Raw genomic sequence first — 15,025 nt, 5'->3', positions numbered from 1 at the left:
AATTAGAATACTTAAAGGAAATTGAAAAATAATCTTCTAACTTTTGTCAAAGAATGGTTTCTGGCTGTTCACAATCTCTAACATCAACCAGAAAAAAAATTAGTTCCATATAAAGGATGAGAGTTTCAGGTAAGGCATAAAATTAATAATGGAATATCTCTTTCTTTGAGGGTATTTAAAAATATATTGGGTAGAATCCCATCATGATCTAATTGTGGCCTCGACTAGATGTGGAAAGATAGATTGTATAACTCCTCAAGGTCTTTTTCAACTTAACATTTATTGAATAGTCTCTGTATAAATAAAATGCCATAGTGAAAATCAACTCAAGCACCTTATACCTTCCGCCATTCTGTTTTCTAAGCTTTGGCTGAAATATTCAGAAATACTGGCAGCTATATTACCTCTTCTGAAGAAGAAATAAGTAGTAAGATTCTTGATCCCTTTCATACTGGCAGTTTTAAAGACTTTTAGTGTATTCCTGATACTTCTTTGAATTCATATTCTTATGTACGTAATTCTTTTCTTGCCAGTTTGATATATCAACTCATGTCTGAATTAAAGGCCTTATTAAATGTCTGAGTCAAGAACAGCAAGATTCATTAGAGATCTGTTGTTGAATGCCATGCATTTTCTATATGGCAACTTTAGGGTGACCAACTATCCCATTTTGCCCGGGACTGGAGTGTTTACTGTGACAAGAGACTTCCAGTGCTGAAGTCAAGAGAGTTGGTAACTCTATAATTTAATAATACATCTTTCTGTGTGTGTGTGTGTGCATGTGTGCGCACATGGGTGCATCCTCATATGTACCTGCTCATACACATTTATAATTTTCATGTTCTTCTGGATTTAACTTCACTTTAGAAGACAAAATAACAAGCAAATAAATATATGCCTCTTTTCAATGTATGGGCTATGGAATGAACTGTGCCACTAAGCCAGTAGTTAGCTGTTTATCAACTCATTTTTTAAAAGGGTAAGAAAAAAATCTGAAGTTCAGTATCTGCGAAAAAAAAGAAAAGAAAAGAAAAGAAAAATTCCCCAAATAGAGACATCTTATCTCGACTATGGTACAATGAACAGCTCCTGAAATGGTGCTTTCCTTTCGGCGTTGGTAAATCCATTTTTCCAAGAGTAAATTCATTTTCGTCTTGCGAAGCTGACAGACAGAACTTCACACACTGCAACGGGTGGAGGGCATACTCCGAGCCAGGTGGCTTGTCATGTGTAATGAAAGGGATTTTCACCATCTTGTCAATCTTATTTTTTCAAAATATTCATAAAATGGTAGAATTGGCTGTATCTGTTTCTTTTAAATAGCACTGCAGTGTAAAACAACTGATGCTGAATTACTCAACTTAAAACTTTTAGTTCCAAAAACTGTTTTGAGGATATAGGAACATTGATTGAATCAAAGCAAATCCATGAATCGAGAATGATACTTAAAAAAAAAAAAAGCCTTCTCCCCCCACCCCAGATGTCATCATTTGAGGGAGTTATTAAGTAGGCTTTTTCCTTTGAAAACATATATCTAATACGGAATATTAAACATTTATTCTGCAGTTCCAGTTAGACTATATTACAGAGTAACCAAAACAAAACAACCCCACTTGATGAGGAAAAACTTTATCTCATAGAAGAATGTCACCGACTAAGAGAAAAGGAAGGATTGAATTAGATTTTAATCACTGTTGATCCCTAATGAAATTATTGACCCAGGCAAGGATTGTCAAGTAGTGTTAAAAGCATTAAGTGCATGATTTATGGGGAATCTGACTTTCGCCGAGAGCCAAAGTAATACCACAAAGATTTCTTTCTAGTCACAGGAGAAAAACATAAGTGTACATTTGTAGGGGGATCAGATTTTCATCACCCAAATCCAGTGCGCAAATTTAGCCCCATGAATGGTGGAGCCATTAAATATTATGTCTCCTGATGTGGCACAATAAACTACAAACCGTCACCTATGGCATATCCTAGCCAAAATATTTAACATGAACCCAGCAAAAAGACCTAACTTTCAGCATAAGAAACTATAGGGTAGATGGGGGAAGTTCAATGATAGCACCAGAAGGCACCCAGACAAAATTAAGATGAGTCATTCTGTTAGGATCCTTGGTCTGGTCTATTCAACAAGTCAGCGTACAATGGGAAAAAAGTTAAGGATGATGCTAGAGTAAAAGAAAACTGAGAGCCATAAAAACTAGATTCAATATGTAGGACTAACTAGCTCTAAAGGGTATTATGAGGATAACTGAGAAAATCTGATTAGAGATAGACTGTTAGATAAGATTAAAATTTTGACTCATAAAGGGAAAGATCATTAGAAAACCAGGGTACAGAACAACATGCAAAGTATTATCTCATTTTAATAAAAATACATCCATAAATATAAAGTATCTGAAAGCAAATCAAAATGATATTAAAGATAATCCCCAGTAGCAGGAATATAGTGCTTTTCTTAATTTTTGCTTATCTAATTTTCTAGCTTTCTCAAGGTACTTATGCAGTGTTTGTAACAATAAAATGTTTCTTTATTAAAAAACTGTAAGAATTATGCACTGAGGGTGGGAGTGCCATGATTCAATGCCCTTAGAGTTTTAGACCGTTCTAGTACCTAGCACTGATTACTGCAATAATTTTCGATGACTTTAAACAGAGAACTTTTAATCCTAGGTAAGGACTATTGGTGAAGATTTGCTCATCCTCCTTTTGTTTATTGCCAATAATATGTCTTCCGAACATAAGAAAGTGATTCTGTTTTAAAGGAAGGAAGGAATTAAGAAAAAAAACCAAAAAACAAAAAACAAGCAATGAAAGGAAGTTTGTGAAGAGGGGAACGGCAAAGGACAGAGGTGAGACATGAAAGAGGAAGCACATGATATCTATTTTCAAGTACTATGATACACATCTGAATGGAACCTCCTCTGCCGCCCCTACCATTCCACCTAGCTAACTTCCTATCATTCCTTTGGGAAGCCTTCTGTCTCCCCAAGTCTGTGCACAGCCGTTTTAGCCATATAAACAATCTCAACATGCTATATTAACTACCTACCCACTCACCTCTTTCTCTCTAGACTGAGAGTAAGGGACTGATTTTTGAAACCCCTGAATCTCAAGAATCTACCACAATGCCTGGAATAGAATGGATGCTTATATATAGACTCATTCAGAAGAAGCGCTCCAAGAAAACACAAACTAATATTTATAACATTAGAAAGTGCCCTAGCCACTAATACGAAATCTCTATATGTCACAGAAATTAAAGAAACACATTCTGAAGTTAATGATATCCAAAACAACCAGATAGAGAATTCCTGCCAAGAAGGCTGTAGACTTCTGGAAATCAATGCTCCACAAGATCAGCTGATGATTTCAGATATTCTAGCCTCTACTCTGTTTGCAGATTTAAGATTGCAGAGGGCACCTTCCGCGGGAGGGAGGTCTGCTTCCCGAGTATGTAGCATGCAGCCCCCAAGCACCCTCCAGTACCTCTTCCATCTTACTGGGAAGCCAGAGTTGTCATAATCATAGGTCCGGGGCCAGACCTGCATTTCAACTCCTCAGGTCCACAAATGAAGTCCCCAAACTTGCCAGATTCCTGGCTCCATTATTTAGTAACTATATGACCTCGAATGCAGATTCCTCATCCATAAAAGCCTGATACTAGAACTGTGCCCAGGACATTGTGTGAATAAGAAATGAAGTGATTCACATAAAGCCCTGGACAGTGCCTTTCCTAATTGTCAGCTTTTGCTACTGTTGCTATTCTCTCTCACAGTGAAGGATTCCACTACACACCCAGTTACTCAGGGCTGAGAGTCATCCCAGATGCCTCCCTGCCCCTCCCACAGTGAATCAGCGATGTCCACAATTAGCATTTATGACTGCTCCATTTTTAAATGAAAATGAAAGCAATGGGCATAAAATACAGTCCTCCCAATATCTAGCCTTCACCCATTTCTTGGCAGGCTCATGATTTTCACCATTTCCTTTACACGTCGGAAACCTTAGCTTTAAGTCACGGTCATTTGCTTATTGTCTTAAGGATGTGACTTTCAATGGGAATCTACCTTACTGTTATTTAAAAACAAAAAACATAGAACACTGTTCATCTGCCCCCTTCAGGTAAAGATGACATTTAACAATAATTGAGAAAGTAACTGCTTTCCAAAAGACACTCATGATTTAGAAATGTACCCATCGTTGTGTGATTTTGTTCCTGAAAATGACTTGTATTGCCTATTGAAACTCCTATCATACTTCAAAAATTTGAAAACAGAATTTTGAAATCTCTCAAAGAGTTTCAGTGAATTATTAAAGTCAGTTTTTGAAAATAAAAGTGTAACATGTTGTGATTAATTTACAAAAACTGGTTAATATCAAGGAAGACTTGTAAGCATAATTTTAAGCAAACTCTTTCTATAATTTGCAGATGGGCTGAAAACAAATGGTAAATACAGTCAGAAATCGACCTGTTCTGTGTGAACCTGTCTTGTCTTGAAGTACCTTTTTTAGAGATGACACGAAAAACAAGTCTCTGATTAACCTGAACTTGAGTCCCAACCTTTAAATTATTAAGCCAAGATTTTTTTAAAGTCTGAGGCAATTCACATTATATTGCTTTCACTAAAAATAGCCTGTTAATCATATTAATAAATATTTCTTTATTAACAATTATATTTTGCTGCAGCAAAAAGTATTTTTGTATCACTGAAAGATAAAACAGTTGTTTTAAAATATTGTTTACCTTTGCCTTTTAGACAAATTTATGGTGTTTTGTATTTTACAATTTACATGATATAATAGCATAATAATGCACATACACTATTTACAAATAAATGATTATATATCAGAGATACCTGCCCAAAATATTTTTACTCATCAGGGTGTATAGTTAAAAAAGATTAAATTGCCCTAGATCAATTTTTTTCTCAAGCATGGTTTGACAAACTCCTGTGTCACCTTGTCAGCATCACCATGGGGCCTAAGCCCATGTATAGTTGGAATCTGGAATGTGCATTTTTAACCAGTACCCCTGCTTAAGGCAGTTCATAGGCTACATGTTGAAAAACATGGTGTTGAAGGACATTTAAATGCATTTTGTGGAGCTCATGATTGCCTGTGAATAAGGCAAGTAAGTGGTAGCCAGATGCAGTGCCCATAATCAGCTGTCTCCTCGTACATCTGAAGGGAAATACTTTGCAAAGCTGACTTCGCTCAAGTGTATCATTCTCCGACCTTCAGGGATGACATTATTTCCCAAAGGATGGCTCTGTAATAATTGCCCCTGCTAAAAAATGTCGGTTAAGTGTCTGCCTTCGGCTTGGGTCATGATCCCTGGGCCCTGGGACCGAGGCCTGCTTCTCCCTCTCCCTTTGCCTGCCGCTCTGCCTGCTTGGCTCTTTCTCTATCTTTCTGTCAAATAAATAGATAAAATCTTTTTTAAAAAATGTATGTTTCCCTGGCACAGCTTTAAAAATGACCCTGCTTTCTGTCACTTCAGGTGTCGTCCTGCGTGTTAATCATTGTAGGATCATCAGAGGATACACTGATGGAAAGGCTTCGGTAAGTGTGATTTCATTTTGATTCATCAGAGGGCCCAAGTTTAATAAAGTAAAAAAAGAGAAGTAAGTATGTAAATAAATAAATACATAAAAATTGAAAAGCACTCAAAACGACCAATATCACCCTTAGACCCAGGCAAAAGGCCACTGCCCCAAACCTTTCTTTTAAAGGACCTCCATCACACACACGCATGCAGGTAACTGTATTAAAGAACACAGGGTGCTTCTGTTGTGTAGGATTTAGCACTCACTAGAACACAGTGCAACTTAAAACCCAAAAATCTGCTGTCGTGACTACACTATTCAGGGCCCATAGAAATGCTTCTATACATCATTTGCTGTGCATCCTCAGAGTAAAAGGTGATCACATCCAAAAACTGTAAAAGTTTGGGTTATCCTGCTAAGAGCATTGGAGGTGACCATTACTTCCAAGAGCAGGGAGAAAAGACAAATTAATCACCTCAGCAAATTCCCTGAATGCTATCTAGCCTTACCTCATGCAGTATTTGTTTTCCAGGAGTGCCTGCCATCATTTTCTTGCTTCTCCAATACATGGTTCTGCAGGTATTCAATGTTTAGCAAATCTCTGCAATGGTGGCGCCTGGCAGCAAAAGAACATTTTGCAATATTAAACAATTCATGTCACTCAAAGATTGGTAAGTGTGCAGATACAGACAGATCATTCACAAAATTGGTTACCAATGAATGTTTTACATTGACAACCAGTGTGCCTTGAACACTAGCATTAACAAATAATTTTATTTATATAAAATATTCTAAATTAATTTTTCAAAATAGTAAATAAAATTTCAGCTTTAAAATATAGTATTCATTAATTATTAATTTTTCTTTTCTATTTGAATATTATATATAATGAATTTTAGAATAAAAATAGCACTTTGTAATAATATATATTAAAATAAATTTAAAGTTTTCTATATTTGTTTTAATGTATATTCTTGATGAAAATATATTCATATGTTTCAGATATTCAATATATTTTGGACACTTTTAGTAGAATTACCTTTTATTTGAATTCTTTCAGAACACAAATTGTGAGAGAATATTGATTATAATAATATAGTGATTTTTACTGAAATGAAGACCAGAAAAATAAATTTCATTAAATAAATACATAATAAATTATGAAATATGTCTTTTTCATTTTATTACTCATCTAACATTGCCAGTCTAACAACAAAACATCCAGACATGTGCAGTAACAATTAAACCAACTAGTCTTTGATATTTTCCCAACAAAAATCATAACTTTACATAGTTTTCGACTTTTCCTGATTATAGTACAGTTGTCAAGGTAGAGGGATGTGACATATTTTATTGAACAGTGGTTTAGCTTGATTTGTAACTTTTAAATATTTAGACATATGGTGTGTAGGCGTTCATTTGTACTCTTGCCTTGGACTACACAAATGTTAGAGGCAGGCCTACAAACTATCACAAATGAAAATAAGACAAAACAAAACAAAACAGAGACAAAACAGCAAGAAGAAGCTCATGACATTGTATGAACCTCTATCATCTCTGTAGGCTTCTCAGTCAAAGCTACTGGTTTTCACCCCACTTGAGATACGCCACTTACAATCATGCTGTGTCTACTCCTCTTATAAAGCAATATTTCCAAATTGCTGGGACTATTCCAAAGCATGTTTGTTTGTTTTTTTTCCATTGCTGAATCACTTCACTGCCTGGTAGGAAGGATGTTCTCCAGATTTAGAGAAGCCACAGAAGAGTCAGCACTTATTGGCTTTTGAGTGTGAACCCACACACGAAGATGAACAGGAAATAGAGCTTTTTACCATGATGTCGGAGCTGTGGGAAGTCGTCACGTTCTAGGTGACACTGAGATCCCACCGGCTCCCCACCTAGGAAAAAGGTCACATACAGAAAGAAAAGCAAACACATTGGCATTGAATTTCCTGCTGTTATGTGAGGAGCCAAAAGTGTGCAACCACATATTTAGCTGTGCCTACAATTACACAGTCAAGTATTTTCAAGTTCTTTCTCTCTACCCTTCCTAGGTACCTTCAAAGAGGCAGTGAGTTATAGTCAGGCACTCGCCTGACTGCATTCAAATCCTGGCTCCACCAGGGATCAACCCGTGACTTAGGGCAATTCTATGCCTACGTGTCCTCTTCTACAAAATGGGTGCTAATGGGTGCTTACCGCAAAGGGTGGCTGTGAGATTTACATGAGTTAAGTGCCTAGAATAGTACATGGGCGTGTAGTAAGTGCTGTGTGCATATCATGTAAATTTTTACAAAATCCGTAATTATGCCCCGATTTATAAGAGTCCAGAAGAGCCGTCTTAGGACATTCTGTCTTGAGCTGACTGCTACTGCAGGTCCAAGGAAAAAATTGTGACATCTGGGTATTGTAAGGCTTCTCTTATCCTAGACTCTGGGCTATTTTAGATTGCACAATTCATTGGCATACACACCTTTTTTCCTTTTCCCTTTCTTGTATAGCCCACTCTCCCTTCTAAACAGGATTTGTGGTAGCCAACAGCATCAAATTAGCAAAGATAACGAATATCAAAACAAACGGATGGCTAATCAATTACTTAGGCTCACTGCATAGTTCTAGGTGCAGACCTGACTCTGCCCCCACAGACATGCCTGTGGGAATTGGGGGGGTCTGGGGCCCAGACACTTGGGCAAGAGTTAGTCTCCTCAAGCTGAGGAGTGGTGGGGGCTTCTCTCTCCAAGCCTTAAGAATTACCTCACTGGGGGCACCTGGGTGGCTCAGTCATTAAGCGTCTGCCTTCGGCTCGGGTCATGATCCCAGAGTCCTGGGATCGAGCCCCGCATCAGGCTCCCTGCTCCTCAGGAAGCCTGCTTCTCCCTTTCCCACTCCCCCTGCTTGTGTTCCCTCTCTCGCTGTGTCTCTCTCTTCAAATAAATAAAATCTTAAAAAAAAAAAAAAAAGAATTACATCACAGCCACATATGACAAGTTTATTCACGAAACTCCTCTCCTCCAATCCTCCTCTCCCTTCAACAGTTTTCCAAAGGCGGGTAAGGTGGAAGGCCAGAGGCAGGTTGCAGGAAGGCCTGGACAAGGGAAGGAAGAAGGAAAGATCATGAGCTAGCCCGTGTGTTTACTCTTTCTGTATTTTTTTTTTTTCAATGGAAGCCCTAAAAATCTCTCTTGAAACCCAGAGGTTTGGGGCATAAAACTTGAAAAGTCTGATGTAAGAGGTGAAAATGCTGTTTTTCAATCAGGTTCAAATTTCTGAAATAATGATCTTTTTGCATGTTTTCGGGAAGGATGTTGGTAATATGGTTACAAAATTTTTAGCAGACGCATAAAATGGCCCTTCTATCGTCTTCAAGCTCCCTCATGCATTTCTACAGATGATTTACAGATTTACTGGATTCAAGCAATCTTTATATCAGACACCTTAGAACATTTTAGATGAGGTATGTTTGTTTTCCCAGGCTTTCTTAAGTTTATAAGCTGGGCAAAGATCATGTCTTCTAAATCAAATTCTATGCAGTTCTTGGCACAGGATTTTGCATGCAGGTGTCCCATAAATATTTACTGTTGATGATTTAAAAAGAAAACAATGAAAAAAATAGTTTGAATTTTGTGGAGTTTTGGGGAGAGGCAGGAGGAGGTAAGCCAGAAAACAGTAATCCTTATAAATTAATCACCTTTTTCCATGACTTAAAAAAAATAAGCATCAAAACCCAAACACCAATACTGTGTTTAAAGGTATGTCAATACCTTTTTTAAAAGGGGTAAAAATATAAAAAGAACAGCATCAAAAATATTGTAAAAATAATTAGGCTAATTCTCTAAACACATATAACACATTCTCAGGAGGAGTGGGGAGAAAGCATGCTTTCTTTACATCCCCTTTCCAGTTCTCTTTGTTTGTGAAAGCCTCTAGTCATCTAAAAAGCCCTTTGCTTAAGCCCACTGGTGGTAACTTTATACAGGTGTGCATTCTGGAGGGTACAGGCTAAGTTCCCTTGGCCAGGAAACCCCAAAATACAGTGACTTCAAGAAGGGGAGGTCTTTTTGTCTCATAAGAGTCCAGAGCTGAGTAGCCCAGGTCCAGGGGACCAGCAAACACAACCTCCAGTCAAATCTAGCCTGCGGTCTGTTTCTGTCTCTGAGGCAAGAATAGTTTGTACATATTTAAATGGCTGGGAAAAAAGTCAGAGGAAGTATATTGTGTGGCCATTAAATAGTTTGACTGAAACACAGCAACACTCATTCATTGACTCATTCATAGTCAAGCATTACCTATGCCTGCTTTCATACTGCAATGGCAGAGTTGAACAGAGACCTTATGACCCACAAAAGCTAAAACATTTACTGTTCGACCCTTTCCAGAAAGAGTTAGCTGAGCCCAGGCCCGGAAGCTCTCACCCATGTGGTCCATTCGAGGCCCCAAGTTCCTTTCATCTTGTGGCTCTGCTGTTCTTTGAGTTGTTATCTGATCAATAGATGTGGGTCACTGCCACATCCGTGTTCCAGTCTTTGGTAACAGGGAAGAGTTAAAGAGGAGGACAAGCATTTTCTTTTTAAGCAGGTTAAGCAAAAGTTGAACACATCACTTTTGCTCACATGCATTCCTTTGACGAACTTATTCAAATATCCTACACATAGATGAAAACGGGATAAAAATGAAAGCGGGGAGGATGGATGGGGTGGGGGGTCAGCCGAAAGCTTGATACAGCATGAAGTACATATAGTAATTAAATTGAGTACCTGAAGTCCATTAGGCTCCAAACATCAAGTCATACTAGCTTGTGATCAAAAGTCTTATATTTATTTAAATGGTCACATTTTGATGTGCAAACAAATTGATTTTCAAGATAGAATAGTCTCCTGGGAGAAATTCTTGTATTTCAATGCACGTTTTGAGGACAAAATGTTCTCCAGATTCCCCTCAGGACCTCAGCATATAGTATATTTTCATGTGTGTAACGGAGTAGAGACTCCGTGACTATTGGTTGTGGGTACTGGAGATATTTTGGAATTAAGCGAAGACATGAGGTACCAGTGTCCCAAGGTTACTTCAGATCCTATCTCAAGCTCTCTGAAGTAGAAAAAAAAAAAAACATTAACCCACCTGGATCTCAGCTCTACTGACTGTCTGTACTTTTATGTAGCTGACATTTTGAGGAAATGGTGGCAACAAAATATTTGCATTTTTGTCCAGAGTGAAATTGGCTAATATGCAATCAGATTGAAGGTTCTCATCTTGACTGGTTGCTTTGTGGAAAAAAGTCATTCACATTCCATAAAGAATTGAGCAAGAAAAAAGAGATTCATTTTACTTTTTCAAATAATGGATGGCAGGGACTCATCACTTTGACAAATAACCTTATATTGCTCGTGATCAGTTACCACTTGGTTATGTGATGCATTTACAAAGCTCTGTGCAGCCCGTACTCCACTCTGGAGAATATGGCTGCCTGAAACTGCTCTCCTGCTTCGAGCAGGATGGCGACAAAATGAACGGCAACTTCGTCCTAGAACAGTATTGAATTAGCCTTCTAAATTAGAACCATAACCAGGCCATGCATATTACTATTTCGATACTTGACATGCTCTGAAATTAGAAACAGAATAATATTGGAAGTCTTTGGAGCGCAAGATGGTTTTAAATTTTTGAAGATTAAATTTATTACAGTCTATTGGGTGTTTTGCAACATCTCTTAAAGCCTTCTTAGACCAACCTACACATGGAAAGGAATTTGCCATGTACACCAAGAAAGTAATTTCAAATCAGTGGGAGAAAAAAATCTGAAGAAGAAAAAAAATCAAATTAGATTTCTACCTCACAACATATACAGATTAATTCCAGGAGGATTAAAGAGCCAAGTGAAAACAATTTTTTAAAAGCATTAGAAGAAAATACAAAAAAAAAAAAAAAAAAAAGCCGGGGCGCCTGGGTGGCTCAGTTGTTAGGCGTCTGCCTTCAGCTCAGGTCATGATCTCAGGGTCCTGGGATCGAGCCCCGCATCAGGCTCCCTGCTCCGAGGGAAGCCTGCTTCTCTCTCTCCCCCTCCCTCTGCTTGTGTTCCCTCTCTCGCTGTGTCTCTCTCTGTCAAATAAATAAATAAAATCTTAAAAAAAAAAAAAAGCCTTTGTAAGGAAGACACAAAACCCAGAATTCATAAAGGAGAATGCAGACCTATTGACCTATATTCATGTTTAAACCTTCTGTAAGACAAAAACAAAATAGGCAAAAGGCACGTCAGACCAGATAACATATCTGTAATATATAAAGCATATATATCATGGAAAAAATGATTAATAAAGGACTTTATAAAATTAACAAGGCATCTGATAAAGATATAAGCAAGTTTCTTCAATTAAGAAATACAAATGGCTCATAAACAAATGAAAAGGTTCTCAAACAATAAGACATTATTTTACTTATCAGACTGGCAAACATTATGAAATCCAAACATAAGAAATGTGGTGTCGCATGTCAGCAAATGGGGCCTTTGTGGGGGGTACAGTTTGGAGAGAAATTAGAAATATCTATCAAAATTTTTAAATCATGTCTCCAACCCAGCAATTCTATGTCGGTGTAGCTATTCCTGGAAAAATGTTTACACATGTGCAGAAATAATACTAAACAAGGGTGTTTAATGTTCATAATAGTGAAAACTGAAAAGGCAACAATGAGGATGGGGAATGGCTAAATGGATTATGGAGCATTATGTAACAGTTAAAAATATGGAATTACACATTTATGTCCTAATATGAAAGTTCTCTATGAAGTTGAATGAAAAGGCATGTTTTAGTTTAATTCTGGGTGTCTGTGAGTGTGTACATTTATACAAGGGTATAAGTATGGTCTCATCTCTTTCAAAGGGTCATAAAACAAAACTATAATGTTTTGTTTGCATTCACGTATATGAACGCAGCGAAAAAAGACCCAAAGTCTACACATCAAACCAGCAGTGGCCACCTCTTGGTGGTTGCCTCCCAGGAACGTGATTGGATGGAGCTGGCTGAAGAGGAACTTTCACTTGTACTCTATCCCTTGGTTGTGAGTGAACTTAGGGAGAAGACCCTCTCCCAGAGAATTTAGCCTGCATTATTTATGCAATTAAAGTTAAATTACAAACAAAGCACAAATGCCTTGTGAGAAATTGGGAGAGCCCCCCCCCCCATTCTCCTGGTTTGCCCACAATGTTTCTGCAGCTGTGATTTTCACTACTCCTTCCGTTGTTCCACTTAGGCACTTCAACATGTATCTCTGCAAGTCACAATGGCCAAGTGTGAGGTGAACCTGCTATTTGTTCATAAATTTACTATTTTATAACATTTGGACAGGAAGTGACAGTCATTCCTTGGCTTTGTAATTTATTTCATTGCCTATAAGTAATAACTAGGAAAGAAAGTTTAAAAGCAATCCTTATTTTCAAAAACTTTAACCAATATTTGTTCTGAAATGTCAGGCTCCTTCATAAAATATCAAAATGCTTAAAATAAAGACTTCTTTTTTTTATTTGAAAGTAAAAATTACTTATATTTATAATTACACTCTAGGTCTAATAGAATGAATTAAGATTTCTGCCAAATGTTCTTACTTAACATTTTTCTAGCTTTAGCAATGGCAACACGTTACTTTCACGTTTTAAAAAAAAAATCTTAATAATAGCATATGGCAAATTTGTGGAAAACTTAATATCTTCATTTTATAGTTTAGTAAATTCAGGCTAAACCAAGATCAAATTAACCAGAATTAAGATTAGGACTCAAATTTTCTGACTTCTGGCCTAAGCTGTTTTTTCTTTTCCCTGCATATGGCTATCTCCCACAAATTACATACTCTCTTAAATCTTCTGATATGTTTTCTAAAACTTCAGGGTTTACTTCTGAGGATTATAATACAGCATTTCATATACTGAGATTAGAATATAGCATTAGAAGCTCAGTAAAATTCATCTTCAGAAAAGGTGAAGTTTAAGATAATGATAACTGTATCTCTACTGTGGGTTAAAATGAAGAAACTACTCTTGTAGAGAGGATGAAACTTACAAAAATAAAATTTTGGTCTATCACAAAATACATGCCAATTTGTATATTACAGAGGGATTCTCCTTACTATTTCATTTTAAAATCAACCCTTCACTGGTTTTTTTTTTTCATTTTAAAATGTACTCTAATTACTAAACTATAATCTAAAGTAATTCTGCATTACTTTTTCAGTGACTTAAAAACTAGGGTGTATGCTATTCCTATACCAAATAAAAAATGTTTTGCAGAAAGATTTTTCGCTGTATATTTTATATCAGATTTTAAGAAAACAAATCTTACGTGTAAATATATCTCAAGTCAAAGTCCTCTAAATGCATTTTAAAATTGTGTAAATGCAGTAAAGACTAAAACAGCATTTGTCCTATGCTAGCCTCCATTACAGCATATTGCTCCATGAGTCAGTATTGTACTATGAAATTGCAAGCAACTACATACATGCCTGTTGCTTTACCCAGCACAGCTGACCAAAATATATGTCAGAGGGGCGTCTGACAGCTGATTTTATTATAATGTCTGGTGACCACCATCAGTCATAGAGACCATAGGACAGAATCCGTCTCTTTCTTCCTCTGAATTATCAATTGTTGTGAAGTTTAGTGGCTCCAAGTCTGTGGCTGAAATTTTATGATGTATCCCTGACTTTAAATCCCACAGCGAGGACTGTAGACCGATGCGTATATTGAATTCACACTACAGCAAGTCAAGTGCAGCGCCAACGACAAAATGCGAACGCTCCAGCTGCAAATTATACAATAAAGGAAAACAAGGACATTGGGAAATGTTATCAAATGATAATATTTGTCTAATGCGCAAAAACTTAAACCTTCATCCTTTTCTGCTTTAGACTGTGCCACTGCCCAGTTTGCCGTCGCATATTTTGGGAGATAATATAATGGAAAATTCAAAGGTGTGATTAGTCTTGGAAATAATAGCTTCAATATATATAAATATTTAACCACTTCCAGGCCACATAAAAGGAAGATGCTTAGATGGACCCCTGCCGCAGAGTTGGCCAGCCACCTTGAAGGAGAAAAGAACAAATGATGCCCTAACTTACAGGTTTGGGAAAATCTACTTTCGCTCTTATAAAAGATGAAGGTGTCGCTGCGGCGGCAAGGCCCACGGCGAGAACGCGGGCGGCTTCGTGCTCGGCGCCTTGAGGATCTTCAAGGCTGCCAGAAGCCCTGAGCTTGCAGTTGCACCTAAATCACAGCTTTCGCTACTCTCATATTTGGGGACTATCATCAATAAGAGAATCTGAGAGGCATTCTCTATCCTTGCACTGTATCCCAGCTCTTCTTCCAAGTTCCATCCCCCTTCCTCCATGCAGCTCCCTGGCCCAGGGCTCGCCTTCTCTTCCTTACCTGGGGCACAGTGGGTTGGGCACCTAGCCTCGCCTCCCTCCACCCCTACGTCCCGCGG

This window comes from Mirounga angustirostris, unplaced genomic scaffold (assembly GCF_029215605.1).
Source record: "Mirounga angustirostris isolate CCGP_5_RB_7025 unplaced genomic scaffold, mMirAng1.0.hap1 SCAF_5, whole genome shotgun sequence".
Lineage (NCBI taxonomy): Eukaryota > Metazoa > Chordata > Mammalia > Carnivora > Phocidae > Mirounga > Mirounga angustirostris.
The sequence above is the reverse complement of the archived record's forward strand: the minus strand, read 5'-3'. Positions refer to the sequence as shown.